We start from the raw sequence: 27779 nt of genomic DNA, 5'->3' as shown, positions 1-27779 counted from the left end.
ATGTTGCTTCAGTTTTCTGGGATTTTTTGCCCCACTGTCCAAATGCAGTATACTTCAGTTCCACAGATGAATATTTCAGAAAGTCCTGAGCAAGACAAACTGCAGCTTCTAACTGAAATGTTTTTACAATCATAACACCAGTGAGTCCCACCAATCGCCCACTCACACAAACTAATTGCACTAATTGATGTAGCACTGGATTTGCTGCAGCTGATTTACACAAACCTTACAGATTCACCATTCAAATCAATTCCGGAAGCTCACACAGTATTTAAAATAAGCCATGTTGCTGCTCTTCTATACACATTATAAACGAATGCAGCACAAAATACTCACAACTCCCCTGTATCACAAACACTAGCCCAGAGACGCTCAGGACATGGAACATTCCACAGCACGTGAATAGGAGTACGCTGGCGTAAAACCAGCCCCAATGTTAAAACCAGTGAAGGGAGATCCAGCCCCAGGGCGGCAGGCCAGATGCTACATAGGCCTACACCAGTGGCTTTCTAAACACACGCATAGAAAAACGTGCAAGAGTGGGGAGAAATGCACTGAGGTGGTTGTCACGGCAAAGTGAGATTCACATCCTAGTGGCCACTGCAACACACGGCAGCTCACGGCTGCTACTCTGAAACCAGCCTGAAAAGGGATTCTACAAGGGCTCCTGGTGTCTCACCACAGACGCCAATCAGGACAAGGCACACAGACATAGTCTATTCACCCTGCAGGGGTGGCCAGCCCGTGGCTCCGGAGCCACATGCGGCTCTGCAGAAGTTAATATGCAGCTCCTTGTACAGGCACAGACTCCAGGGCTGGAGCTACAGGCACCAACTTTCCAATGTGCCAGGGGGTGCTCACTGCTCAGCCCCTGGCTCTGCCACAGGCCCTGCCCCCACTCCACCCCTTCCCGCCCCCTCCCCTGAGCCTGCCATGCCCTTGCTCCTCCCCATCCCGCATCTCACGAACCAGCTGATCAGGGGGTGTAAACTGGCCACCAGGAAGTTTAGACTTGAAATTAGACGAAGGTTTTTAACCATCAGAGGAGTGAAGTTTTGGAATAGCCTTCCAAGGGAAGCAGTGGGGGCAAAAGATCTATCTGGTTTTAAGATTCTACTTGATAAGTTTATGGAGGAGATGGAATGATGGGATAATGGGATTTTGGTAAGTAATTGATCTTTAAATATTCAGGGTAAATAGGACTAATCCCCTGAGATGGGATATTAGATGGATGGGATCTGAGTTACCCAGGAAAGAATTTTCTGTAGTATCTGGCTGGTGAATCTTGCCCATATGCTCAGGGTTTAGCTGATCGCCATATTTGGGGTCGGGAAGGAATTTTCCTCCAGGGCAGATTGGAGAGGTCCTGGAGGTTTTTCGCCTTCTTCTGTAGCATGGGGCACAGGTCACTTGAGGGAGGCTTCTCTGCTCCTTGAAGTCTTTAAACCACGATTTGAGGACTTCAATAGCTCAGACATAGGTGAGGTTTTTCGAAGGAGTGGGTGGTGAGATTCTGTGGCCTGCGCTGTGCAGGAGGTCGGACTAGATGATCAGAATGGTCCCTTCTGACCTTAGTATCTATGAATCTATGAAAACACAACCGTTGGGAGGGACGCTCTGCTGCTCATGAGAAAATTAAACAGGAAGGGTCGAGGGGTTGATGATGAGACTTACTCTGCAGACATGAATGTACTCCAGGAGGGTTGTGCCAACTACTCCCTATTTGCCAGTCACAAGCCAGTGCTCCTCATGCTTTGGTCAGATTGGTAATTTCTGCTCAGGAAGGTTCCAAGGCGAATGGTGCTCTGGACCAGGAGACTGATGTGCCCAGCCAGGGAGTGGTGTCTGCACAGAGCTGGCTTGCAGCATGCCAGACTCAGGCCAATGGTTTAACCACCTCACTTTGATAAACTCTAGAAGTCAGATCCTGAGAAGGCAGAGCATGACTATGACCTTTTACCTCTCCAGCAGCAGACAGTGCTTGGAGCTCTAACAGAGAAGCAGAAGCTTTGTCTTAGATTCGTTATTTTTCTGATCTCTAGCATAAGCCTGACAGCCCTGTTTTTTCCACCAAATGCATCCAATGAAGTGAGCTGTAGCTCACGAAAGCTTATGCTCTAATAAATTTGTTAGTCTCTAAGGTGCCACAAGTACTCCTTTTCTTTTTACTGTAAGGAGAGTGATCACTTAAGATAAGCCATCACCAACAGCGGGAGGGGGGAGGGGGGAAAAGGAGGAAAACCTTTCATGGTGACAAGCAAGGTAGGCTATTTCCAGCAGTTAACAAGAATATCTGAGGAACAGTGGGGATTGGTCCAGGCTGAGGTTGATGGGTGGAAATTGTTGAAATCATGGTGGAATTCCTCAAGGGCTTCTTTTGCATGGGTCCAGATGATGAAGATGTCATCTATGTAGCGCAAGTAGAGTAGAGGCATTAGGAGACGAGAGCTGAGGAAGCGTTGTTCTAAGTCAGCCATAGAAATGTGGGCATACTGTGGGGCCATGTGGGTACCCATGGCAGTGCCGCTGATTTGAAGGTATACATTGTCCCCAAATGTGAAATAGTTATGGGTGAGGACAAAGTCACAAAGTTCAGCCACCAGGTTAGCCGTGACATTATCGGGGATACTGTTCATATCTATTCAGGGGACATCATCATAGGGCCGAATCACATCAGCCACACTATCAGAGGCTCCTTCACCTGCGCATCTACCAATGTGATATATGCCATCATGTGCCAGCAATGCCCCTCTGCCATGTACATTGGTCAAATTGGTCTACGTAAAAGAATGAATGGACACAAATCAGACGTCAAGAATTATAACATTCAAAAACCAGTTGGAGAACACTTCAATCTCTCTGGTCACTCGATTACAGACCTAAGAGTGGCTATCCTTCAACAAAAAAGCTTCAAAAACAGACTCCAACGAGAGACTGCTGAATTGGAATTAATTTGCAAACTGGATACAATTAACTTAGGCTTGAATAGAGACTGGGAATGGATGAGTCATTACACAAAGTAAAACTATTTCCCCATGTTATTTCTCCCCCCCCCCCACCATTCCTCAGATATTCTTGTTAACTGCTGGAAATAGCCTACCTTGCTTGTCACCATGAAAGGTTTTCCTCCTTTCCCCCCCCTGCTGCTGGCGATGGCTTACCTTAAGTGATCACTCTCCTTACAGGTTTCAGAGTAGCAGCCGTGTTAGTCTGTATTCACAAAAAGAAAAGGAGTATTTGTGGCACCTTAGAAACTAAAATTTATTAGAGCATAAGCATAAGAAATGCATCCGATGAAGTGAGCTGTAGCTCACAAAAGCTTATGCTCTAATAAATTTGTTAGTCTCTAAGGTGCCATAAGTACTCCTTTCCTTTCAGGGTTTAGCTGATTGCCATATTTGGGGTCAGGAAGGAATTTTCCTCCAGGGCAGATTGGAGAGGCCCTGGAGGTTTTTCGCCTTCCTCTGTAGCATGGGGCATGGTTGACTTGAGGGAGGCTACTCTGCTCCTTGAAGTCTTTAAACCATGATTTAAGGACTTCAATAGCTCAGACATGGGTGAGGTTTTTCATAGGAGTGGGTGGGTGAGATTCTGTGGCCTGCGCTGTGCAGGAGGTTGGGCTAGATGATCAGAATGGTCCCTTCTGACCGTAGTATCTATGAATCTATGAATCCTTACAGTGTGTATGATAAAACCCATTGTTTCATGTTCTCTGTGTGTGTATATCAATCTCCCCTCTGTATTTTCCACCAAATGCATCCGATGAAGTGAGCTGTAGCTCATGAAAGCTTATGCTCTAATAAATTTGTTAGTCTCTAAGGTGCCACAAGTACTCCTTTTCTTTTTCCTCCAGATGCTGTTATCACTTAGTACATCATCAGGTGGAGGCCTGCATGAATGTTTCCTGAGCCACTCATGAATCACACAGTGAAAAGCACCAGCAAATCTCCCAAGCCCCCAGCCTCGCACCCCAGAAGTGTACTGTCTGGCCCTGATCAGAAGCCTGACCTGTGTTCACTTATTACCCAGTCTTCCCCTCCCTTGATATGAAGAGGACACAAAGTAGCCTTTGTAAACTGAGCTGAGATTTCCCAATATACTATTACACTTCCATGGGTCTTTCCACCACATGAGTGAGTCGGGCACCTTCTGAGGCACTTGCATGTTTGGAGAGGCTGTGTCTGTTTGGGGTATATGCTGCCCTTTGTCATGTCTGGAAGCATCTGAGATGCATCCTTGCATGGGGAGTCGCATATGGAGGCCAACGTATGATCCAAGGTAGGTAGGCAAATCCTTACTGTGGTTTGTGGGGTGAACTGTAATGTTGAGATCAGATTGGATAGGGTGGCAAATCTCTCCTTGGGTAGGCAGTCTCTTGCTGTTTGGGAGTCTAGAGTAGCACTGATAAAGTCTGCTGTCTCTACTTAAGTTAGCCTGGATTTCTTGGGGTTGAACAGAAGTTCCAGAGATTGGAATAGTGTTAATGCCCTGGTCATTGACAACCTGAGCTCTTGGGGCGACCAGCCTCTGAGAAGCCAGTCATCCAAGTATGTCAAGTATCAGAGGAGTAGCCATGTTAGTCTGTATCCACAAAAACAACAAGGAGTCCGGAGGCACCTTAAAGATTAACATATTTATTTGGGCATAAGCTTTTGTGGGTAAAAAATGAGTGCATCTGAAGAAGTGGTTTACCACCCACGAAAGCTTATGCCCAAATAAATCTGTTAGTCTTTAAGGTAACATCGGACTCCTCATTGTTTTCATCCAAGTATGGAAATTCTGATATTTCCCACTGGCAGAGATGAGCTGCTACCACTGAGAAAACCTTTGTGACCATCCTAGGGGCCGAGGAGAGTTCAGAGGGGAGACCTCAACATTAATGGTAGTCTACCCCTTTGCAAGGCGTAGGAAGCACTGGTGGGAGAGGTGGATGGCTACATGACAGCAGGTGTTCTCTAGGTTGAGAGCAATGAACCCATCAAAGGATGGATTTGTCATAGCTAGTGTCACCGTTCTGAAGCGTTGTGGTAGGCTGTAGTAGTTCAAGTTCCTGAGGTCAGGGATTGGTCTCAACCTTTGTCTTTCTAGGGAATAAGGAAGTAATGGGATTAGAACCTTCTTCCAATGAACTACAGTGGAACCGTCTCTATTGCTCCCAGGAGGAGAAGGGGATGAATCTCTTGTCTTAGGAGTTTGTGAGAAGGATCCCTGAAGAGGAACTGAGGGGGTGGGGCAAGATGAGGGATGAAATGGAAATGGATAGAGTAGCCCACTTCGACGACCACTAATATCCACTTATCTGAATAAGATTCCCAAGTGCGTAAGTAGTGGGAGAGTTATGTTCCAATGAAGTGGGCTGTTTGATGCCCTCAACCGAAGTGTCAAAAAGTGCCTCTTAGAGGGAGGGGCTGATTGAGTATGGAGAAGACCTAGAAGGAGCTTGATGGCTCCTCTCGTTGGTTGCATGGGAAAGGGGCTGGGGTACGAGAAGAACTGGTCCATTTCTTTTGCTGGGATGTAGTATTACATCTCTGCCTGCTTAAAGGTTGGTGGGTTTGTGGCAGGTGTTTGCCACAGGGTGTGCATGGGAGATAATGCCTTATTGATGGATAAAGCAACCTTTCCCTTAGGGTTAATATTCAGGATGTCCACCAAGGAATGTTTACACTCCTGGAATTCCCCTAGTGGGATCTGAAAAGGAGTCGCTAGCCTTTTCATGAGGTCCTGGAAGATCTTGAAATCAGCATGGGATCGCATTACTGCCCCCTCTACAGGTGAAGAGAACCTTACAGAGGAAGGCAAGATCCTACGGAACCTGCCAAACATTGTAGACCCAATGACTGCTTATCGCTGGGGGACTCATGGGGTCACAACAGTGACCAATTCTATCAAACAGCAATAAAAAGCACTAGCATCCACTAATACCATACCAATGGCAGACCGTTGTCTGGTACCATATGTCGTGGTACCAGCAGAACGCTCAAGCTTGATTGAGCTGCAGATGTTGAGAAACAGCTGAGTGGCAGCAGACTCGAGCCTTCTTATATGCCCTCGTTCAAAGCAAGAAGAACTGCTCTGCGCAGGCATGGCCCACAGGCACTGCTCTGCAGTCTCCAATCAACAGCATATGGGCCCAAGTGCATCCTACAGTGGAGCACCTACAGGGGCATATCCTCAAAGAACTGAAATGTACTGTGGCTGGATTTTAAAAATGAATAGTGAACAACATTTGCAACTGCACAAACATAACAAGACTCCATGCTTCAGGACGTTCCTTCCTTCCCTGGCAATTGATCAATGAATATCTTTCCACCATCTATAACACAGAAGACCAGCTAGATGTCTTACAGAAGGGTTTAGCCTTTTTCAGAAGCTATCACATATTGGGCAATTGCAGGTGACCCATTTCAGTACCACAACTCTTTCCTATTGTTCCTACATTATGTGGTAAAAGGATTTATCGGTAGGAATTCAGAATGATGACATTACATGACCGATACACCAATGAGTGCCAGCAAAACCATCATACCACACCATGAGTTCTGCATACGCCACATTTTACAATAGCTATTTTAGAAATGTTCTAATTATTAACCATTGTAACCATTCCACATTCCTGTTCCAAGCTTCTCAGAGGTTTGGGGTATTAGTATGAGGAAATATGGATTAAAAGCAGGGTAGACCGATTTAAATCAAATTTAAATCAAGCAGGAAATCTTTATTTAAATCATTGATTTTAAATCTTGTTCTTTCTTTGTACATTAGTTATTTTCCTAAAGAAAGGTTGATATTCATTTGTTAGTAAACTTTACAACATGCTGATTTGCAACTAAATACAGCCTTTACACTAAACTTGGAGGATGCACTATAGCTATGCAAATTTAAACATACATTTATTCATATATTTAATCTTTACATTTTTATAATGCTACAAAATGGTGACTGATTTTTTTTTTTATTAGATTAATATTTCACTCTGTTTCGTCAAGCTGCATTTGGATGGAGATAAAAATTCAATTACAAATGCACAAACTGCATTTAAAGTTAATTTAAATAACATCAAATGTGCTGGATACAAGAAAAAAGTTTATCAAAACATGTCTTGCATTTAAAGCAAACTGATTGATTAAGCAAACAAAGTATTATCTGCAGTTAATGAATTGACTCACTCTATCCTTCAAGTTTTTAGAACTAGTAGATCCTCTCAGCTCATTTTTACTCACTGATTGGAAGGGAACAATAAGCTTCCCTGCTTTTTCAACTCCTAATCAATGTCTCAAACTTAGAAGGAGCTAGTCATTGAACTGAACTATCTGAATAAATTGAAGTTAGAAGAGGCTACTGCTGTCAAAAGCCAGTTTAGCACTTCAACAAGCCTTCCGATTCCAGTTGCTTAGCTAGTGAAGTTCACCAATTCAATGGTTTGACTGTCTTTAAAAGTTTGGCAGCAAACATTACTGCTCAATTTTTATTTAATATAAATGATTTTAATACATTACGGTAAGTTTCACCCTCAATATAGGCTTTAATATAATATAGATTGTCTATTTAATTTTAAATAGGTTTATTTTCAAAAAGTATTTAAATCAGACCTTTATTTCCATTAAATGCAAGTCTGATTTTTATGGGTTTTTTTTAATCATTGATTTTTATGCATCCCGATTAATGGGTAGAATGCTGAGGTGGTCATCAAAGGTGCATAATAAATGTCTCATCCCATGTATTTAACTTCAAATGCTGCACATACGGACTCTTATTGATTATAAATAAGGCTAAGATTTTGTCACGGTTATTTTTAGTAACCGTCATGGGCAGGTCACGGGCAATAAACAATTCACAGAAGCCGTGACCCTGTCTGTGACTTTTGCTGCTGGGGCTCTATGGTTTCCCCCACCACCATGACGACTGGGAGCTGTGGGGTTCCCCCTCTGCCTGCAGCAGCTGGGAGCTGCAGGGTGACCATACTTCCCAAAGAGAAAACGGGATGCCCAGCCGCTTGCCTAGCGTCCCCTTCCCACCGTGTGAGGCTGTCGCCCATCACTGGAACCCTAAGGACGGCCCCCTCAGGAATCTGTCACTTGTCAGTGGGACTTTGCAGGGGGCCCCCTATTACTTGTTGCTGTCTCCTGTCGCTGGAACTCTGCCAGGACCCCACTGGCTGTCAGCTCCAGAGTCCTGCAGCCCCTGGGGCTGAAGCAGAGAATGTCGGGGAGCTCTCTGGAACTCAGATTCCCTGACTTCCATGACCTCTGTGACAAACGTAGCCTTAATTATCAATACCTGGCATTGAGCTAACAGATTGCGCAAACCAAAAAAGTAGCTTGAGTGCTTAGCTTATAGAGTCAATCATTTAAGCCAAACTGAAATGTTTCTTATATTTGGAACTTAATGCTCTTCAGAAAGTATTTAAATCAGCCATTGTTTCTGGGAGGCTCAATATTCCCTTTCCAGAGATAGCAGAGTTGCCATGCCAAACTAACAATCAATGCCTGCCTCAGCAGTCACAATTGCTGCTACGTCATAGCAAGGTAGAGAGACCCGTAAGGCACCTACATGTCCAGTCTGCGCAATGCACTGTATGGAGGTACACTTCCTGACTCTAAAAGCAATTAGCTAACACCCATCAGCACAAGACCAAAGTGCTCTTACAACATTGTTACCCAATTTTATTATGGTCCCTTCTCTGAGAGGCAAATGCCCAAAAACTGCTTTCTCACAGAGATGCACATACAGAACTGCTTTGGTAAAAGTCTGACATTTCGTCAACAATGCTAAGACCATTTCCAATTACGTCCTTTTCTCTCTGAAAGCCTCTGAACAGACATCCACACCTTCCTCCTCCAAGTCTCTCCAATCTTGAATCCAGATCAAGCGGTCCACGTCCGTGGCAGCAGAACAAGCTATTGAAAGGACTATTGCAGTGGTCTTCCATGTTCAAATTTCAGCCACTATTGCTTACTGAGGTTCTACATGTCTTGAGAGAGATTGGGCCACAACCAGTGCACTGGATCCACGTCCTTCCTGAGCAGGGAACATATTGGGCTCCTTGCTATTGGAGACTGTCAATGCCTCCTATAAAGGAGGGCAACTGCCAAGTAGTCCTAGAAAAACAGATGCAATCTTTGCTCAAGAAGTCCACCCTTTATGGCAAGAATCTATCCAATTGCCAGTACTAGTCTTCCAGTTTTGGTTAAGATCATACACAAAATGCAAGGTAGCAAAATAATGTATTTCCCTGAACTTGGTTATGGTACAGACACTGCACTTGTGTTGTTCCTAGGTGCTCTCCTTGCCAACTTTGTTAGAGAGTGATCAGCTGCCTTTGATACCACTGATCACAGGGCGTTGACTACTTGTCATGGAAGTCACGGAATCTGAGAGTTCCAGAGACCTCCGTGACATTCTCCGATTCAGCCCCAGGGGCTGCAGGACTCTGGAGCTGACAGCCAGTGGGGCCCTGGCAGCGTTCCAGCAACATTGTTTGGAGATTGAATAGTCTACATCTGGAGCACCAGATTTTTACTCTCATGACTCAACTGTTTGTCATCTCCCACTCCATCCAAAATGAAGAAAGATGGACTCAAGAACATATAAAGACTGGGAACCTGGCTGATTCTGCTCTATATAGCACCTCTTCCCAAAAACACAATGAAAGATTTGAGCACATCTCACACAGCCTGAGCACCCAGGCCTCTAACAGCTGCCAAAAGGATATCATTGATGAGTCACATCCAAAACATATCCTGCCCCATCCTTATCGCAAGAAAAGTGAGGTTCATCAGACTCTTAGGGGAAACTGGGGAACCCTCAGGGCTCAAAGGGTTAAGAACATAAGAACAGGCATACTGGGTCAGACCAATGGTCCATCTAGCCCAATATCCTGTCTTCTGACAGTGGCCAGTGCCAGGTGTTTCAGAGGAACAAACAGAACAGGTAATCATGATCCATCCCGTCACCCATTCCCAGCTTCTGGCAAACAGAGGCTAGGGAGACTTCAGAGCATGGTTTTGCATCCCTGCCCATCCGGGCTAATAGCCAGTGATGGACCTATCCTCCTGGAACTTATCTAGTTTTTTATTGAACCCTATTATAGTCTTGGCTTTCACAACATCCTCTGGCAAAGTTCCACAGGTTGACTGTGCGTTGTGTGAAGAAATACTTTTGTTTTAAATCTGCTGCCTATTCAGTTCATTTGGTTACCCCAAGTTCTTGTGTTATGAGAAGGAGTAAATAACACTTCCTTATTTACTTTTTCCACACCAGTCATGATTTTATAGACCTCTGTCATCCCCCCTTAGTCTCTTTTCCAAACTGAAAAATCCCAGTCTTATTAATCTTTCCTCATATGGAAGCTGTTCCATACTCCTGACCATTTTTGTTGCTCTTTTCAGTACCTTTTTCAATTCCAATATATATATATATTTGAGATGGGGCAACCAGATCTGCACACAGTATTCAAGGTGTGGGCATACCATGGATTTATATAGAGGCAATATGATATTTTCTGTCTTATCTACCCCTTTCCTAATGATTCCCAACATTCTATTGGAGGGAGGATGGGAGAGGCTGAGGGAAAGGTTTCAGTGTTAGATTCACTAGAATGGAATTGGAAACATCCCTTGCTGGTATCAAAGGAGAAACTACTTACATCTAACTCTGAGTTGTACTGCAGCACAAATTACTATTATTGTAAATTAATGTCTTTTCCCAATAACGTAAGCATTAACATGGTGAGAAGTTCCCTTTTTCGGGAAGCCCCTGTGACAAAGAGGCCCACTGGTGGTTCACTACTCTGTCAGCAGCTTGTCAGACCTGTCATACTCACTACACCTAACACCTTATTGTTATAATCTTTATCTAAGAAAGGTCATGAAATAGGTCATTCAAAAATTAATAACTCACTGGTCATTAATATTCTTGCATGATGCATGCAGAGATATATACAAAAAGTTGTGAATGCACTAGAATTATGTCCTTAAAGGTATTTGCCAAGCAACCCCTAAGCCCAGACTGCCCTAGACAAAGGAACTTGTATTTGCTTTTCTGATAGCCTGGTCATCAGGCAGGGACAATGAAGGCCTATTTAGATATAATGGAACTGAAGCCAATAGGTAACAAGTGGGGGAGGAGACAGCATGGCAGAAAAGAGAAGCTTGATCTGGCTTTTACTTTTCAAAGAATTCATTGCAAAGGTTTACTGGTCTATTATAAGCAGGGAGGCTGACTCAAGTGATAAACAATTGAATCAACTGATTGTATACAATTTTACTGTATTATAGAAGTGTAACAAGGGAGGTCTTTTCTGAAAGTTAATGACACACTGGTGAGATCATTGTGAGGAGTATGTATTACTACTACAAAAAGAAAAGGAGTACTTGTGGCACCTTAGAGACTAACAAATTTATTAGTCTCTAAGGTGCCACAACTACTCCTTTTCTTTTTGCGAATACAGACTAAAACGGCTGCTATTCTATTACCACTACATAAGGCTTTAGGGATACTCACTAATATTGGGTTACAGTCTGCAATCAAACAAAGGAGGAAATAGGGTCCCTTCCAGACAGGAGGGAAGGCAGCTATCTGCCTGTCTCCAATGAAATTAAGCAAGGTGTGACCAAAACCAGGAGAAGCCCCATTTACATAGAAATCAGGAGGGGATAGGAAATCCACAGGAAGGGAAGAACAGCATGAGGTCATCGAACTTCGGAAAATATAAGCAAGCTTTCATCATTATGTTGGATCATACTAAAGAAGTTCTATATGAAAATCACAAATGAGTGATTCCCTATAGTTTAAATTCCAAGGTATTACTAATTAAGAGGTCTCTTGGTTTTTGGTACTGTTTCTCTCCCTCTCTGTGTGAAACTTGCAAGCTGCTAATTGTGTTAGTACATTCTATGACAGAGTCTGTTCTCAAAGCAATTCTTTGTAACTACTGACGCAGAGAGAGACTCAAAGCAATACTCTAACAACAGAAACAGCACCCAGAGACTCCCTGCCCTTTTGTTGTATTCATCTTGCTTTGTTAAGAATTGTGATTAAAATAGAGATAGAGGATATATGTGGATGGATGCTTGGTGTGGATAATAACTGAACGATCAGGGAGGTGCCAGCCTAAGAATCCAGTGTCCATCGGCTGAAGAAGGTGTCAAGTGGAAATAACCAGAGGACCCCCGGAGGGCAGACTGGAATCCACCCAACAGCCTCAAGGATGGGAGAACCAAAGAACAAGATAACATCTGGCAGCACAGATGCATCAGGAATGTGCCATCTGCTGATTCAGCAACAGCATGATGAAGACTAGCATAGGAAGAAATTCCTATAAAAATGGACTCTAGAAAGTGAGAACTTTGGGGTCTGATTCTGCAAATCAACTTCCAGAAGCATCAGACAAGGCCCTGCTCCCTCCTCATGTCCAGGCCACCTGGCCAGTGGCTTGGCACGAGCAACTCTAAGGCTGGTAACTATGATGACAACCTTGCAGAACGTGTGTGTGTATGTGTGAATAAATATGAAATTGAATGGAATGTTATAGCTATAACTGCTTACAATGATTCTTTCTGTATTCACAATAAATGTGGCATTTTGCCTTTTCCCCTTTAATAAGATCCTGCTGGTTTTTATTTTATTGGTATAACAAGGAAACAGACACTCAGAGCGTGACCTGTCAGCAACAAGCATGCAGTGAGCTCCCCAGGCAGAGAGCTGCAGAGGAAAAGCATTGTGAGGCACTAGGGTTACAGCGTAAGAGGTGACAACCCCTCACTGGTCTGGACTGCACCCCAAAGTGTGACTGCCCCATCACGCAATTACTAACCAACTTCCACCAAGAACTCTCACCATGGAGACTAAGGCTAACATATCCAAAAGCCTTGAGTGCCTTATGAGCTAAGCTCCATTTTCAAAAGTGATTTGGACATGTAAGAGCCTAAATCTTACTGAAAGGCAATAGGACTTAGGCTCCTAAGTGCATAAATCATTACAGAAAATGGAGCTTCAGCACTTTCAAAAAATATAACCAAGGAGTGTTAAAAACAGAGTGCAGGTGCACTAGAAAAAAAGAGCCATTGGAGACTGCTCAAAGGTCACCAACTTAATGCAACAGATCAGTCCCAGGTCTATTTAGACTCATCTGCTGACTCTTGATCAAATAAACTTTTATTACTGTTAATTCCTGAGCCCATACAGCTAGGAAAGAACAAGCTGGATTCTATTGTGGCTCATGAAACAAAACTGTTGGCTAAGTTCTGATCGCAGATTTTTTTATTTATTTATTTATTGTGCACACATAGGGATCACTGATCCAGAAATAGCCCTGACTGACTCTCAGATCCTAGTGAGAGCTTGTAGTGCTGGCTGTTAGTCAAACTAACTTGAATGGAGCAAATTTGATATGAACAAATTGGCACACATGCAAGCTCATAATGCAATTTAAGTACATTCCTCCTCAAAGTTATCAGCCCCATCAGGCTATCACAAAAGGTCCGATCGAACAGGTAAATGATTTTCCTATGATGATGATCTGAAAAAGCCAGCAGGCCATATTCAGTCCATGACCAGAGAATTCTTGAGGTGGAGGAGCCAATACATCTCCTCTTGTATTTCTATGGTAACCATTGTGCACTTTCCACAGAAAGTTGAAAAAAATTATAAATTAAGTCAGTCGTGAGAATGACTGAATAAATTGCACTGCCCCTTCATCTGTCCTGTAGCAGGACCTCCCAACTCGTCTCATAGAAATCAGGGCTCGCCTATACTTAAAACACTACAACAGGGCCGCTGCACCGCTTCAGTGTGGACATTACCTCTGCCAACGGAAGTTCTCCTATCAGCATAGGTAACTCACCTCCCCAAGAGGTGGTAACTAGGTTGAAGAGAGAATTCGAGTGTCAACCTAGCACTGTCTACACAGAGACTTGGATCAGCTTAACTATGACTCTCAGGGGATGTGGATTTTTCACCCTCCCCCCACTGATGCAGTTAAACTGACCTAAATTTCTAGCGTAGACCAGGCCTTAGTTAAAGCCTGATTAAATGGGTAAGCCTGATATGTCCTAAATGCCACCATGCTCTGTAATTCAATTACACCTGGTGAAGTGAGCTAGCTGTGGGGACCATTACTGTGCTTCTGAAACCAGCCACCTCTTCATGGCAGTCCTTTGAAAGGCACAAGAAGTCAATCAAGCGTTGAGAATTAACAGCCATCCCTAAGAAAAAGATTATTTTCCTTCCCATTAAAATATAACCCAGAGATGAAGGATGAATTAAACACTTACATGAAAATCTCATTCCTTCAAACCAGCTAAAATGTCTGGAATGTACATTATATTCTGCTTCTCCTTCAGAAGTTCCAGTCAGACATTTTAACAAACAGGATTTATTCTTCCCTTTAGAGTAGCAGCCGTGTTAGTCTGTATTTGCAAAAAGAAAAGGAGTACTTGTGGCACCTTAGAGACTAACAAATTTATCTGAGCATAAGCTTTCGTTAGCTACAGCTCACTTCATCGGAATGCATTCCGATGAAGTGAGCTGTAGCTCACGAAAGCTTATGCTCAGATAAATTTGTTAGTCTCTAAGGTGCCACAAGTACTCCTTTTCTTCTTCCCTTTAGAGCACAAGGCTGTCATGATGAGAGCCAGCACAATTTAGAAGCAGCTGTCTGAGTCATTCTTTGCCTTGGGAAAAGCAGTGTTGTAAATGTCTGTAGGTAATCACTGAACATAAAGCTGCTACAATAAATAATTGCCTTTTTAACATTTATAATGCATTAATAGGCACAAGTGGCCAGCTGCCATGTTACCATTCAAATACAGTAGTAGTTTTGTCACCAAAGCCATGCTTAAGAAGACTGAAATTCTTCATAAAATGCCATTTATATGAAAATCTGTTTTTCTTGCCATATGTTCTGCTCCTTCCGGGATATCAATTTTTCAAGAACAGTCTAGTCTATCTAACATGATTAGTTGCATGTGCGTGAAATGACTGTACATAAACAAATAAATCATAGCAAGAAGGAAGGTTTATGCATTTAAGACTCAAGACAGCAGAGGCTTTGCACATTTTTGATAATAGGCATATGCACTAAGCCAGCAGATTTGCAGGGAAAATATATATGCTTATGTTTGAGTTTGAAGAGTTGTTCCAGAAATAGCTTCTTAAGCACAAATAATGGCATCATGTGACTTCAGTGTTCTAGTCTGAGTGCTTTTGCTTGTTTCAGATCAGTCAAATCACATGATGTCCTTACAGGCTGAGGAGATGCTGCTACCTAGAGCTCTCTGCTTCCCTAAATCTGCAATCAGCAGCTGGATGATTAATGAACCAAGGGGACTCAGCCAGGTGCTGCACTGCGATTACATGAGAGGACTACGCTTGTCCTACTTTCTCTCAAAATCCTTCATAAAGAAAAAAAAAACCAAACACAGGTTAAAATAGTGGAAGCCACAATGTGTAGGAGGACTGAAATCAGTGCTAATGCTGCTGGGTACTTATAGCACCTTATGCCTGTGGATCCCAAAGCATCCATTAGTCCTCACCATGCTGGAAAGCATTACAATATCCATTTTCCATAGATTCATAGACCCTAAAGCCAGAAGGGACCATTGTGATTATCTAATCTCATCTCCTGTACAGCACAGACCTTAGGACTTCCCCAAAATAATTTGTAGAGCAGATCTTTTAGGAAAGCATCCATCTTGATTTAAAAATGGTCAGTGATGGAGAATCCACCAGGAGCCTTAATAAATTGTTCCAGCAGTTAACTGCTCATTTTATGAGTTGGAAAACAGACACAGAGAGGTTTGCCCAAGGTCACATGTTGAGATAGTGACTGGCCCAAGAACAGAAGTAACGTCCCTGCTCTAACCACAGAATAACATTCCTTCTCTGAGCCAAGACCCTCAACTCAGTCTCCTGCTTTTCTCATTAAACAAAATGATCTGCCATGTCCTTAGATCAATACCACAGTTCACATCCAGGTCAGCAGTCACATCTGGCAAGAACAGCCAAGGCAGCAAAAGGGTTGAAGAAGCAGTAAAACTGCAGTGGATCCTCTTCTCTGGAGAGTGGGTAAAGAGAATCAGGGGAATGTAGTGTCTAGCAGCCCCCAGCCAGTACAACAAAAGATATGTAGGAGGGCGAGTTATAGAGGAGAGGGTCTTCCAAAATCCCACATGCGAAACGTGGAAAGCAACTAACATACATGCTGAACCAAGACCAGACCACACTGCAAGCACTCTCAAAGAAACACGACTTTGAAAGGATGTGGTAAAGAAACTGCCCCAGACCAACCAATGATACATCCAAACTGCATGTCATACACCAAGCTCACCACTCAAATTTGCCAAATCTGACACTTATAGCTGATCTCTCAATAGCTTGATTTCTTCTGCACGACAGCTAAACTGAGTTTGCCATTAGAATCATTTAAAGGAATCACATTCTTCTGGCAAGTATCAGAGGGGTAGCAGTGTTAGTCCTGATCTGTAAAAGTAGCAAAGAGTCCTGTGGCACCTTACAGACTTACAGATGTATTGGAGCATAAGCTTTTGTGGGTTGCATCCGACGAAGTGGGTATTCACCCAGGAAAGCTTATGTGCCACCAAGTCTGTCAGTCTATAAGGTGCCACAGGACTCTTTGCCAATTCTTCTGGCAGAGTTCTCTGCTCCTAAACCGGAAATGCTATAAGACACTCCCATCTCGTCCAAGATCTTTCCTCACTGAAGCAGTGAGCCCTCTGGGGGCAAGGAGAGACTCATATGTTGCCTTGGCCCATTCTGACATGCTAGCAGATTAAAGAGATGTAGATCTTTGCAGAATACTGCTGATATTCACCTTCTTTTGAAGGGAGAAAATGAGAAAGATGCTACATGGAGATACGGGCTTAGAGATGGATTTGGAAAGAACTTTCCAACAAGACTGAAATGGCTACTGTCAGGACAGTATGCCTAAGAATCAGAGCTTTCTAAGCTGTGTTTTGCTTTGCAGACATGGGTGGGTGACGCTGCCCCTCCACTCTGCCTGCCTGCTCTGTTCACATGAGCAGACAAGATATTGAAACATACAAGGCTCTTGCTCTGGGAGAGGGGATTCTTACATATTTCAAAATCTGTCCTTGTTCTCAAGAACGAACTGGGTATCTGGGCAGTGTGCCTGCAATTGGGAAGAACCCAGAAATCTGGGGCTTACAAGTCCAGGAGAGCAACTGGAATTTTATCTGTGCTGTAGTCCTTGTTTTGGGCACAGAGATTTCCTCTATTCCCCAAGTTCAGGAGGGAAGTTAAATATATTTCATGTTGAAAGGAAGTCTGAGTGTGGGGCAAAACACTGACCTTGTCCCTTTAAACCAAAACTGGATGCACAGCAGCCTGCCTACTGTATTTGGCCCTCCAGTGCCCCCTATCAGGACTCGCTATTTGGAGTTCAAGTTTTCACTTGTGCAGCTCTCCCTACTACAGCATAATCACAGGGCCGAAGTCCAGCCTGAGAGCTCTGGGGCTCTCCTGGCTGTGCCACAGGGTAGCAAGGCAGAGCACCAAGACATAGGCCTAGAGAAAAGCAGGAGGAGCAGAGTCCTAGATTCCAAGGCAGAAGGGACCATTGTGACCATCTGGTCTGGCCTCCTGCATAGCACAGGCCAGAGCCCTGCCCCAGAATAACTCCAGAGCAGGCAACAGTGGGAAGGAAGCCTTCCAGCACAGACAGACATGCGCTCACTCTGCCCCAGCTAGCTCAGCAACAATGCCAACGTGGACATTGCAGCACAAACAGAAGCATAGGCCAGTGGCTCAAATACAAGCCAACTTGAGCCCCTGGCTCTATACTCAGGGCCACGCCTTACCAGATCTGCTGCTCTTAGTATTTTGGCCCATGGAATTGGTAAAATCTTGTTTTGTGCATCTCCATAGGCTGAAAAAAGAATGAGAACAGCCGATCTGGCAGGAATTAGCACCCTCAAAAGGCCACTGGCAACCTGAAGGAGTGGTTGAGTGTGCTGAGGAGGGTTCAAGGGAACAGTAGCAGTGGCTGCTTAGAGAAGCTGAAGAATCTAACCAGTTACACAGAAGTGCTGCAATGGAGATGTGAATTCCAGCAGTTTCACGGAACACCTCTGTTCTGCAAAAGAGCTGTGACATGAACCAGGGGAATTTTGAAGATGCCAATGCCCAAAAGCAGAGCAATGGAGAGATGATTTGCAGTCCAGAAGAAAAATAATAATGTCTGTAGCAAGGTTATTGAATGCTGAGCAGTTTCCTCCTCCTGCTTTCACCACAATAGATTTTGATAACCTACCTGGAGATCTTGTAATAGCAGAGAGTCACAAAATACCACGTCTCCATGTACTGGACAGTGCTGTTCACATCAACTGGGCTCAACAAAACAATCACATGGTAGCAAGTATGTGACAGAAGCAAAACTGTGGAACAATTCAGATCAGCTGCAATCCTCACTTGCAGTGGTTTGTCACCAGGTGACCACACCCATATATCAACTGTCTATACCAGCTGGGACAGTGGAAGCAGTGTTGACTGGATACTTGTCTAGCTATCATCTAGCTAGGTCTTTAACAGTGTCAGGGGGAAAAAATGTCTCATGGTCAAATACCACATCTCACATTCCTGACACCAGATCTCAGGCCACTGTTTATGACCCTCAACACTCCCAAACTATCAGCAATTCCAACAGGATCTGACTCGTCCCTGCCAGCCCCCCACCCAACATTATGCAACAGTTACTGGGAAAGCCATACACGGAGAATCAAAATACACGGAGAAAGGAAAATAGCATGAGTGTCCTGTTGCAAACCAGTTGCTCCAGCCATTGCTGCTAGGATTGCTTTGGGCCTAGCCCCTTTGCTGCCTGCAACGCCCTGTGTTCCGTAACATACTGTGGTGTACTGCATGCTGAAGGAGATCAGAACATCTCAATCAAAGCTGCCCCAGACAGAGAGTAGTGTGAAAGGTAAGGCCTGAGGTGAGGGGTCTCTCCAATCGTACAGAGAACTAACAGGAGTAGGGATAAAACAGAAGGATTCACAAATATTGTTTGGTTCCACTGAACCTTCTGCACCATCCTCTTCCTCCTCACACAGTGTCCCAAGGCCAGATATTTTTCAGATCGCCCCCCTTTTCTACTGCTGGCTTTGGGAAGCAATTCTACAGAGAGCCTCCTAGCTACTCTGCAGCACTCTTGTCAGTACTGTACCTAGCTCACTCCTAAGGAACTTCTGCCAGGATGTGTCCTTTCAGACAGTGGGCCTTGACCGTGCACACAAGGACAGAGGATTTATGCACACAACTTTCTCCTCCATGAGATGGGTAATCAGAGCACGCTAGCTGCTGCCTTTCAATTCTCTTGTCATTTTAGGCCCTCTCTAAAACTGATCTGGAAATTAAGACAGTTGTAGGAATCAAAAAAATAATCTGCCTTTCCATCTGCTCCAGTAGTAGGCTGAAGCTAGATGAAACTCCACCTTCGGAGCAACGGGCTGTGCCCACTATGAAGCTGGAGCGCGCCTCTCAACCCAGCCTGGGCAGATGGACATGTGCTAGCTCGGCTCAAGTCGTGCACTAAGAGCAGCACTATGGATGCTGAGGCACGAGCTAGCCCCCTGAGTACAACCCACCCGACCCCTCTGGGTCCATCCTCGGCTGCCTAGCCCATGCCGCTGCCCGTGACTCTATGGCCGCCCTGCAGTTTTTAGCGTGCCAGCTTGAGCAGAGCTAGCGCGTCTGTCTAGCAGAGTTGGGAGACTTGCTTCCCAGCTGCAGTGTAGACATAGCCACCGATTCCTGGGACAGTAATGTTTGACTGAACACTCACTAATAGATAAGGAAAGGATGCACGCAGCCTCACTCCACCCCTATGTACACTAACAGAACTGTGTGGAAAGTACTGAAATGGCATGAAAGGAAGCCAAAGTTCACCAGCCTTAGCCCACTAATATGCCTATAAATGTGAAGGATGGTGAAGCAGAGATAAGCGTGTTGGCTGGGTGGGCATTTCTCCAAATGGACCCTAAGGTTCTGTCTACACTGCGATAAGACCTGTGACACGCTGCGGCAGGCCCAGGTCAGCTGACTCAGGCTTGTGGGGCTCGGCTTGCGGGGCAATAAAATTGCAGTTCAGACGTCTGGGGTCAGGCCCCGTGATGCGGAAGGATCTCAGAACCCAGGCTCTACCCTCAGCCCAAATGCCTACACTACAACTTTTAGCCCCACAGCCCGAGCCCTGCAAGCACGAGTCAGGTGAGCCAGGCTCTGAGATTCCGTGCCACAGGTTTATCACCACAGTACAGACATACTGTAAGAGTTCAAGGATGCTGCAAGGTGAACGCTACTGCATTGCTAGAGCATTAGACCCATTCTAGAGTGACCTGGCACCTTATCTGGCTACGTCATTTAATTAGACGCTTACAGTCAGCTCAGTCACTGCATAGCGCTGAGTGAGTAAAGTCACAATAGTTTCACCATATTCCCCTCCTCTTTGCCTTCTCTTCTGTCATAGAGAACAATTTCCATTGCCAGCCTCTTCAGGAGACACTGAATTGGGATGAGGTTTGTGTTGGAGCAAAGGGCTGCAGTATTCACAACCATTCACATCTAGTCCCCATCTAGCTACACTGAGCCTTGTTTCTCTAGCTGTTCCTGGCTATGTTGCTTCCTGCTCAATTTTGTAGGGTGACAAGGGTAACAATTCAGCCATCATGCTATTTTAGTGCATCTCTGGAAAAGGATGTTGGGGCCTTAGTACTTAGCAGGCCTACTGAACTAACTGGCCAGCACTTTACTCTGTGGGAGGGGATGACATTTCCCTGTGATGGGAACCTGGCAGTGACAAACTCAATCATCCATCCTTGTTTCAGAGCAGAAGCCGTGTTAGTCTGTATTCGCAAAAAGAAAAGGAGTACTTGTGGCACCTTAGAGACTAACAAATTTATTAGAGCATAAGCTTTCGTGAGCTACAGCTCACTTCATCGGATGCATTCAGTGGAAAATCTCTAAGGTGCCACAAGTACTCCTTTTCTTTTTGCATCCTTCCTTGCTTACTCATGAGGAGGGATAGCTCAGTGGTTTGAGCATTGCCTTGCTAAACCCAGGGCTGTGAGTTCAATCCTCGAGGGGGCCATTTAGGGATCAGTCCTGCTTTGAGCAGGGGGTTGGACTAGACCTCCTGAGGTCCCTTCCAACCCCGATATTCTGTGATTCTATGAAAAAAGAAAAGGAGTACTTGTGGGACCTTAGAGACTAAGCTTTCGTGAGCTACAGCTCACCTCATTGGATGCATTCAGTGGAAAATCTCTAAGGTGCCACAAGTACTCCTTTTCTTTTTGTGAATACAGACTAACACGGCTGCTACTCTGAAACCTATGATTCTATGAAATTCCAGCTCACTCTGACCATTGAGACCTTTACAATGTAACCTTGGACGTAGGTGTAACCATATGGTATTGTAACAGGTACCAGGCAGACTAAAATGCACCTAAAAGGGATCTCATTTAAAAATGGATGCTTTCCTATTACAGAAGGAAAGAAAATTGCTTTCCTGTCTGTAATGTCCTGTTTGCAGTGTTTTTGTAGCCATGCTGGTCCCAGGATAGGAGAGAGACAAGGTGGGTGAGAATTTCATTTATTGGACTAGCTTCTGCTGGTAAAGAAGCTTTCAAAAGTTTCTCTCTCACCAACATATGTTGGTCCAATACAAGATATTGCCTCACCATCCTGTCTCTTATAATGTCCTGGAAAAATCAATGTAAAATCCAAACACAAAACTTCTGCAACTCATTTCCCCATCCCCCACCACCATAAAGATCCTAAAGCTGTGTTGGTTAGCTAGGCTTGCTATCTCCAATGAGGTCTTTCAGAACAGTGGAGTCATTTTAATGCAGAAATTGTGCCACGCTCCCTCATACTAGCGTTTGCATAACAAAAAGCTTGTTTCATTTCAGTTAACCTTGCAAACAATGCAAGGACTATTCTCTAGTGGCCAAAAAAGCAGATATCTGTCTGAACCTTCTTCTGTCGTTATGCATCTGAATGGCCAAAGCCAGACTCATGTAATGGGCTGTTGGAGGGCACCGACAAGGCCACAAGAACAGTTTTAACAAACCCAATCTCTGCACCAGACACCCTTTCTACAATCAGTGCCTTCAGCCACATGGTTAAGAAAAATATTTGCATTAGTTTACAATGATTTCATAAAAACACTGTTGGCTTTACATCACACATGAATTATCTGATTGTTACTGACACAAAGGACTCTTTGTACTCAACATTAACACTGCACCCCAAATTACTAACTCATACTCTGGGAAAAGCAACTTATTTTAATTTCTAAAATTAAAAACCTAGCGGAGGAAGAAGAAATAGTTTCAAGCTATTAGGAGGTTTTGAACATGTTCTCAGTTTCCTTAAACTCTCTTCTTTTCTTTTGCTAATGTTAAAAAACAAGTCCATTATTTCCAAAAGACAGAGGTGATACAAGTGGGCAGTTTTCGGCATGGTCTCTTTGGGTGAAACTTACTTTCATTAATGAAACAAAAGAACCAAAAGAAATGTTCTGTCTCTTTGGGTTGGCAGTACACAACCACAATTGGTCAATTCAGCCTGTAGTTTAGGAGTGCTCTTGGATTCCTCATTGATGCTAAGCTCTCACATAGCTCTTCTGAGAGTAACACTTTCTACCATTTCCACTTCCCAAGTTGCCATTCAGAATTAATTACTGACACCTATTAAGAAGCCAGGAGCAGCTAAGTACAACTCTCACATCACTCTTTTTGCTTTGGCAGAGAGTAATAATTCACAATGTGAGATGTTTCAGAGTAGCAGCCGTGTTAGTGAGAGGAATCAATGTGAGAGGAATCAAAGAAAAGTCAGCTGAACTGGATCAGCTACAGCCTTCCATAGACAGATGCTCCTGTATACTGAAGCACAAACCTAAAGTTACCCCAAGCCAAACCAAAGTCTTCTTCCCCAATTTTCCACATGTTAAGTGTAACTTGATAGTATAACTCTGAATGCGTCCTTCTATCTACAACCTCTCCTACAGTGACACTAAGAATCCTCCGATATTAACGTATGCACAGCATGCAATATATCAAGAACATTGTTTTATTTAACTCAGGATCCTATGAAGGCTATACGTTTTAGTGTCTTGCAATACTACAGTATACCTTCCCATGGTCTTCAGAGATCACAACCGAAATAATATTGCTCCCATGCTTTCTCTTTCAACGAGATTAGTTTGCAGCCAGTTTAATTTTAATGTTTTCCAGCTAGTTTACATGTTCCACTTTCCTGATGTATTGCAAGATTATCAGCTTCAACTATAAACTGATGGCACTATCGCTGTGTAACTACATTTACACTGACTAAGGCACTAGGAAATGCCCTTTAATAAGCTGCATAGACAGCTCAGGGCAAAGACAAGAACAGAGGACATGGAAGTGTAAAATAAGCAGAACTGGACAATGTAATAGCTTTGGACGGCAAATAATACAGACTGTAGGTTTAGTTACGCTACTCTGCCTGCAGATAAGAGCAATGGGTTTATAAATGGCCAATGCTTTAAGATTGCAGTCTGGGCAAGCTACATGGTACTACAAAATTCTAATTGGGCTGATCCCTTCATTAGTGTGATTGGGGATGGATGTTTCCCCCACAACAAGCAGTGATTAGGAGGTACGAACAATTAGCAAAAAGTGAACCCTTGCATTCCAGATGGCTGGCAGAGAAATTCTAATTAGTCTGCCATATGGCTATTCTGATTCTCCCACAGGGAAGTTGCCCTCCACATATTTCATGAAGCAAAAGTCAGCTCTGGGTAACATGTGAATTTCTGTGCCGTGAACTGGATCTCAAAAATATTTGATGCTGAAGAGGAAACATTAGGGAGACAAAAGAAAAGGAGTACTTGTGGCAGTGTTTGAGCTGTTGGGTTTAAGTGGGATTAAACAAGCTTTTTTCAAACATGTTGATGGCCAGCATTCTAACCCTGATCCGTAGCTAAGGATATGATCCACTCCAAATTTCTGCCAGCAAAGCCTCAACAATAGGAATTGATATTTTCCTCTGAAATAGATCTGCTCAGCAAGTCCCACCAGAGATGCCTTGCTGTCAGCTTCCTTCTGATACTACAGAAAATTCTTTCCTGGGTATCTGGCTGGTGAATCTTGCCCATATGCTCAGGGTTTAGCTGATCGCCATATTTGGGGTTAGGAAGGAATTTTCCTCCAAGGCAGATTGGAAGAGGCCTGGGGGGTTTTCGCCTTCCTCTGTAGCCAGGGGCAAGGGTCACTTGCTGGAGGATTCTCTGCACCTTGAAGTCTTTAAACCATGATCTGAGGGTTTCAATAGCTCAAACATAGGTGAGAGGTTTATTGCAGGAGTGGGTGGGTGAGATTCTGTGGCCTGCATTCTGCAGGAGGTCAGACTAGATGATCAGAATAGTCCCTTCTGACCTTAATATCTATGAATCTATACACAGAGCTGGACCCCTCCAGGTCAGGGGTGAGATGCACAATTGGATGGGGGAGGGGAAAGGGGGCTGAATACTATTCCACTGCTATCTGCGCTATATCTGCTCTATGGACAGAGATGATTTGATTCCAAGGCTGAGAGTTCCGTACTTTCACCATGACAACCACCCCATCCTTTTTCAAAGGAAAAGGCCAAATAAGAAGCAAGTTCAGATGGGGACAAAACTTGAGATATCAAGATCATGAAACTTGAGATCACATTTACAAAGACCAAGACCAATGTTACATGCACAGTTGCATCAAAAACTCATTGAATAACCACATACGTAAAACATATTGTACCAGCCACTCTGTTCCACGTGGCAGTTTGAGTGAGAACCACCAGCTGTATCATTAAAGAAAGGGCAGTCTGCTAATGTGCCAAGGGTATCTTCTGTATGACTTAACCTATCACTCACTATCTTGGCACTAGTTACAGGCGCTGCTTGTGCCATATTAGTGAAGGTCCGGATCAGCATTTCCATCTCCGAGCGCAACTGTTATTAGGAGTTTAAGCCTTAGCAGTTAAATCTCTGTACTGAAATTCGGTATCCAGTGACTGGTTGGGAACAAGCATCAACACAGAGCAAGCTGCAAGGTGCCATTATACCCTCAATTCAATTTAATATAGCATTTAATGTACTGAGAATTTTTTAAAGACTGCAAACCTTACACACACAGCTTTCTGCAAAATTCACCATGCAAGCTGAGATTTTCCATGCTCAGTTTCTCCAGGAGGTAATGGAGACAGGGCTTGAGGGGTTAAACTAAGCAAAATCCCTTCACTCATTTGCGTTATGCAAGATTAAAAAAACTTCCATTTCCAAAATATCTAGTGGCACTTAGGCCTAAAGCTCAAATAGCCGAAGTGAGAGACTCTGCAGGAGCATGGACACAGCCTCCCTTTCTTTAATGCCTTCACTTGGTCTAGAAAATAAAAGATTTTAACAAAAGATAACTGAAAAATTATATACTGAACTCCCAGTAAAAAAACAGGCTTGCAACTTCAGGAGAGAGATGGCATGCAGGGAAAGCATATGCATGTTCAAGGAACTTATAAGCTTGTTAGCTAAGGCTCATACAATATAGCAAATCCCACATGCCACATAGCCCTGGACTTTTCCTTTTATAAGATCTAGAAAAATCACACATACAACAGCTGCAATAAGTTTGTGATATGTCTGTATATGTGCAATATGCATTTATTTAACAAACCCACCCTTGGCAGCACTAAAGGCAGGGAGGGGAGGCTTCCTACCAGTCAGGGCTGGAAAAGGATCCCAAATTCAGCCCTGTGCTCCTCCGACTATCACTACGAGAGCACTGCAGACAGTATGCTCAGTGGCTTTGTCGAGAAGCCTCATCACTTCTCAGCAATCCCTTACAGCCAACCTGGAGAACAGTGTTAGTTCCCCGGGTTGAATGCATCCTGCCCTTCACAGAAGTGAGACCAAAACTGACAGGAACCTTTGGCACAGCAGTGACTGCTACCCCGCCCCGCAAAAAAATATTATGTGGGATCCTGGGGACAGACCCCATACACCAACCCCCCGTTGCAAATATACATTTAGAGCAACAGTTCCATTTGGACAGTTATCTGAGTGTTCTGGGTTGCTATATTGACTACAATTAGTAGAGATTTATGCAGTCATATACTGGAATCAACTTAAAGCTGTGACAAACTACAGAGAGTGAGGAGATTTGAAGTTATAGACAACTTTCTCCTGGCTCCTCACTGTACCACACAGCCATCAGGTTAGCATGCAACGCTAGGCATCTTGTGTGCTGCCTAGGTCAGGCAAGACTAGTTCATCTGCTTGAGCTTTCAGTTTCTTGATTTGAAACTGCTATTACAAACTTGGGTCGTCACTGATACACACATTAGGAATGCAGCATAACAGTGAAGGCTCTCAGCTGAACATTGCTTCCAAGAAGAAAATAGGTCTGAAGATTACATAATTCCAGAATCTCTAGAAAAAGTGTACACATACAGGGATTTCACGCCCCTCCCACACTCCCCTTTCCCTCTGCAGTTGCCCCAATTTGGTTTAGCTGCAGAACCTACTACACTAAGGCAGGGAATTGCTATTTAAGATAACTAGAGGGATCAGTTCCCAAACTAAGCACACTGGTGGAAAAACAAAATGCCTCTTTTCCCTTCTGTAGCATCCTCCTTCAAAAGCTGTAGGAGGAGATTTAACAGAGGAGCCCTGTCTAACCATAAGTAGTCAGAAATGAGAGCAACAGTTTGAAACACTTCCAGAATGGCTGAAGCAGATACAAGCTACTATAAAAGCCACATCATATAGTGCACCTTATAGGTTATATAAGCCCAAATCAAGAACTGGGGGTATATTGAAGAAGGCAGTGCTAGGCACTTGCAATTCTGGAGCATCTCCAATGTAGGCCTGGTTTTGGGACAGGAATGTGCCCATTCTTTTAATAGTTTCAGAGTAGCAGCTGTGTTAGTCTGTATTCGCAAAAAGAAAAGGAGTACTTGTGGCACCTTAGAGACTAACAAATTTATTTGAGCATAAGCTTTCGTGAGCTACAGCTCACTTCATCAGATGCATTTTACTAATAAACAGACACTGTTCAGAAAGGAACCTAGCCTTAAACACTCACCTTTCACTGTGGCCATTCTAGGCACAAGAGATTCATGTTTTAACACCGTCTCCGATCTGCTCACCTGCAGTTCTTGGAAGGAATCCCTTTTGCAATGGGAAGGAAAGAGTGCCTAATTTGGGAAAGTCTTTATGTAGAGGTTAGAAGATACAGAGTCTCATTTTCAAGCACAGAGGGCCCTGGCTTGTTTATTTTTGTAAAGTCATGAAAGAATTTCTACCTATAAGAGGTTTTATAAAACCTAAATTTTGGGTGGATGTCACTTTAACCTATCAGGAAGTACTCCTCACACTTACTACTGCTATCATTATCTCTATTTGACTTTTGCAAACTATGCCCATGCCCACTTGATCATCAGGGACAGTAAATATTGCACTTGTTTTTACAGTGCTGGTGTGGACAAGTGCAAACAAAAACAGAAGAGTCTTCTGAAGTTGCTGTCATGACCCTGGGAATGCATCTCAACTCACTTCACACAGTGAAACTTACTTCATTAATTAAACAAAAGAACCAAAATAAATGTTCTGCACGAAGTGGTGATGTAAGACTTCATAGCAACACTTTCACTCTGAAGTGATTGTTTCACTCCCTCTTAAAAGTGAATGACCTGCTGTCAAGGCTCCTTCCCCACTCTGAACT

At 43.8% G+C, this 27779-nt stretch overlaps 1 protein-coding gene across 5 annotated transcripts in view; it reads right to left on the bottom strand.

Annotated features, from left to right (window-relative positions):
• Positions 1-27779, bottom strand: part of OSBP2 (oxysterol binding protein 2) — a 345452-nt gene that overhangs the window by 297963 nt on the left and 19710 nt on the right. The window contains exon 1 of one of the 5 annotated variants that reach the window (XM_043497818.1): positions 27205-27352. The exons of 3 other annotated variants lie outside the window; for them this stretch is intronic. The gene's annotated coding sequence lies outside the window, so the exon portion shown is untranslated. Of the gene's footprint in view, positions 1-27140; positions 27164-27204; positions 27353-27779 lie in introns of those variants that run through there. One more of the 5 variants, XM_043497819.1, reaches the window with a different exon arrangement.

This window comes from Dermochelys coriacea, chromosome 15, assembly GCF_009764565.3.
Source record: "Dermochelys coriacea isolate rDerCor1 chromosome 15, rDerCor1.pri.v4, whole genome shotgun sequence".
NCBI lineage: Eukaryota > Metazoa > Chordata > Testudines > Dermochelyidae > Dermochelys > Dermochelys coriacea.
This window is presented reverse-complemented; position numbering and strand designations above follow the sequence as displayed.